At 36.3% G+C, this 3,842-nt stretch overlaps 1 long non-coding RNA gene across 1 annotated transcript; it reads left to right on the top strand.

Moving 5' to 3' along the window:
• The first annotated feature begins 633 nt into the window (after positions 1-633).
• On the top strand, positions 634-2,532 carry LOC125787617 (uncharacterized). Its single transcript, XR_007429448.1, has 3 exons — positions 634-982; positions 1,153-1,259; positions 2,436-2,532. It is a non-coding gene; the product is annotated as an uncharacterized LOC125787617 (long non-coding RNA).
• The last annotated feature ends 1,310 nt before the right edge of the window (positions 2,533-3,842 follow it).

Here is a 3,842-nt window from a genome sequence, read left to right as displayed (position 1 = left end):
GGTCACCTCCAGCCCCGCCCCTCTACACCACAAGCCACGCCCTCGTTACCTTCAGCACCCCGACCGAAATGATTCCCATTTAAGTTTAATGAGTTTGTCCGAGTTTAAGTGGGATTATAACGTGATTCTGAGGCGCTATAAACTCCAAAATGCAGCATGATTTACAGTAAACATCGTAGCATTAGCTACAGCAGCTATGAACTACCTGAGTCTCGTTACTAAGCAACCGAATGCGTAACGTACTCGAGCCCAGCTCTGCTCAAGCCGACAGCGAGCCCCAAAGGTTGCCAGATAAACGTGTTTCAAATCGAATAACAAAACAGCTAGTGTTGCCAAGAGAAAGTGAGTGAAAAACACTCTAAATATGTTAGAAATGTTACAAATGGACTCTAACAAACGTTACTATTCGTATTCTACTTTTTTTTGTCAGGTTATTTTTTTCAGGGGTTGTTTTTGGTTTATTTTCTTTTTCTTTTTTTAAGTTTTCTTTATTTTCAAACCTATTAAAGAGAAATTGTTCAATGATGAGCTAGCTAGCTAGATTAGCTAGTTTAGCTTTTTACAAAGAGGCAGACACTGTGGATGAGGTGAGTGACAGGCTGTGTGGTGAATGAGGTTTACATCCTGCTCTGTAAATACGGGGCGGGGTCAGTCAGCGGCGGCTTTGAGCATGCGCAGTTCATTTACAGTATGTTCGTGGAGCGGTATGGTGTGCTCTGACTGTGAGAGACTGCACTGTGAGTGCTGTGGGGTGGGGCTCACTGAGGACAGTAACTGAAGAGCACGTGTGTTCACCTCAGAGTCTCCAAAAGTCTCCAACAACACCACAAAAACTCGCTAGATTTCTCGCTAGTCACTTTTTTTTTTTTTTACCAAAAAAGTCGCCAGAGGGTCTGAAAAGTTGCTAAAAATAGCGACAAAGTCGTTAGGTTGGCAACACTGAAACAGCATATCAACAGAGGACTTACAACTCTAGAAACAAGTAAGGGACCACTTAAAAATTATGAGTTTCCTTGATTTTCTCAAATTGAAAACCTCTGGAATATGAAAGCTGAACTGTTTTTCACTGCTTGCTCACTGAATGCATCAAAACTATGAATGAACACATGTGGAGTTCTTGTACTTAACAAAAAAATGACCTGGCCTCCACAGTTACCGGACTTAGGGGTGAGCTGGAGCACAGAGTGAAGAAGGCAAAGGGGCAACAAGTGCTAAACACCTCTGGGAACTCCTTCAATACTGTTGGAAAACCATTTCAGGTGACTACTGCTTGAAGCTCATTGAGAGAATGAGAGTGTGCAAATCAGTAATCAGAGCAAAGAGTGGCTATTTTGAAGAAACTAGAATAAATATATATTTTTAGTTATTTCACCTTTTATAGACATATAGACATAAAGGAACATACGTAATAACACATATGACTAAATAAATAAACATAATTAATTTTAATTAAGTTAATATTAATCCTACAATCTATTTTAAAACATTAAACAATCTATTTTAAAATATATTAGATTTTTGTTTATTTAATAATATGAATCTTTAGTAGTATTTTATCAATTCAAAAGTACATCCTTTTGTAATTTAAATTCCAGAATATGTATAATTTTGTTGATTACAAAACATTTCTACATTTTTTGGGCATAATAGTGAATAAATACTGCATATTGGCAGTGCTGAATCAATGTTTGTGGTTCGACTGAGCGCGCTGTTTCGGGGGAGGAATCAACAAAGATGTTCATTAAACTTGTCCGTTATTTTCCACTTTGTGAAGCTCTTTGGGAAACACTTGCAGAACTGGCTCGTTCTTTACTCACGTCAATCGTTAGTTTGTTCGTTAGCTTACAAAAAAAGCTACACTCAGATAAAGATACAGAACCTGAAGGAAATTGTCACAAACTCCTGTGCTGCTGAATAACTAATCAGTATTCAACCAAACAATTAAATCAGCACCAGTCCCTGTTTCCCCACTAGTAAATACAGCATATTAAATTTATATTACCTTATGTGCTCGTCTCATAAATACCACAGTACTGCCACCTTTAAGCTATTATTATTGGGGGTGTCGTAATGAAGCAAGTGAAATTATGGAAATGCCACTAAATCGTCGTGGCTGAAATGTGTGAATAGTGTGGAAATGTCGAGTGTGTGATTCATGGAAACATCAGGATCCCGTGGAGTAATATTGTATAGTATTGTAAAATAAACAGTTTAGTATTATTATTTGGCTAACATGTATTTAATTGAGTTGTTTAGTGGAGGCAGTTGTAATGAATAGGTCAGATATAAATGGTCTAAATACTACAATAAATAAGACACTAAATAAGACAGTAAATATGTGGCAGAGTAAATGGCAAAATCTGTATTTTACTTTATAGTTAAACATGATGAACGAATAATTTTTCTAATTTTTACTGTACTTTTTATCATCATAGATGTCAGCCACACTCACCTGGATGTCATCAAGATGTACTTTTCACACCTTTCAACTGGACTGTTTACACTGGAAAGAACTACTTCCCCACAGATTGACTGAAGGTAAATAAGTATTACTCATAAATATATATATATTTTTTAAATAGCCACTCCTGAGTAATACAGTCATTTTTATTAATATATTTATTGGCAATCGGCCACATCTGCTCTTTAAATATCGTCAACAGCAAATAAAAATAATATTGATTTTCATAAAGTTTCATAAAGTTGGATTACAAAGATGTTATTTAAATTCAAAATCAATATTTAAATACAGGGTTTTGTATTCCATGTCATTTTAAAATGTTTCAGGATTCAACAAACTGTCTTCAGGAATATATATATATTTTTTAATATAAATAAATAAGATTGTTTTTTATTTAGGGATTTTAGTTAAATAAAATACTTTAAGCAATAAACATGTAGAGTTTTGCATTCAAAAATATTGAAATATTGGATTTCATTTCAGTAAAAAAAAAGATTTATTACCTTGAAATTAGATAATTTCACTTGCTAAGATTTATTTATTTTTGCATCCAGACAGATCTGAGGTTTGACAACGTAAATGAATGTGGAATCCCTATTTGACAAATAACAGGCCACTGATGTCCTTTTAATGTGTGTTTAACTGCTTATGAATGTTTATTTTTAATAATTACAACCTAATTAATAAGCATTGCTATACTCCTTTTTGAACTATTTATAAAGCCTTTATAAACGAGCCTTATTTTAAAGTGGAACAGAGAATTTTAAGTATAAGCATATGGAATCTGGTACAGGTGTCCAGCAGTGTGGATCTGTTTGCTTCACTGCATTTCTGTAGGAGAGACGGAGCTGTGACAGGTCATTTGGGGCCAGTCATGCATAAGAACAGAGGAATGGAGGTAGAGAGAGAGAGATACACAGAGAGAGAAAGAGAAAGACAGACAGAGAGAGAGAGAGAGAGAGAGAGAGAGAAGGAAAGAGAAAGACAGACAGAGAGAGAGAGAGAGAGAGAGAGAGAGAAAGAGAGAGACAGAGAGAGAGAGAGAGAGAGAGAGAGAGAGAGAGAGAGAGAGAGAGAGAGAGAGAGAGAGATTGAGGGGATCGGTGGACGAGGAAAGACTTAGCGCTCAGGGAAAAACGGCCGTGGCCAGCAAATCGATTACAAATGAGTTACACGCACACACACACACACAGGAGACATTTCTCCAGGTTAGAGGGAGGTCAGACTTTTCAGTGCATTTCATTCTTCATCTAAACAGCGAGAGCTTAGAGAAGTGATGAGAGCAATAACGCTGGAGTAAAGCAGAACATATGATCCTCATGATCCTCCTGTATGTCAAAACGTCCCGCTAACCGAGACACCATCTACTCTATTAACACAC

The sequence above is a fragment of the Astyanax mexicanus genome, chromosome 25 (assembly GCF_023375975.1).
Source record: "Astyanax mexicanus isolate ESR-SI-001 chromosome 25, AstMex3_surface, whole genome shotgun sequence".
In the NCBI taxonomy this organism is placed as follows: domain Eukaryota; kingdom Metazoa; phylum Chordata; class Actinopteri; order Characiformes; family Acestrorhamphidae; genus Astyanax; species Astyanax mexicanus.
The sequence above is the reverse complement of the archived record's forward strand: the minus strand, read 5'-3'. Positions and strand labels throughout refer to the sequence as shown.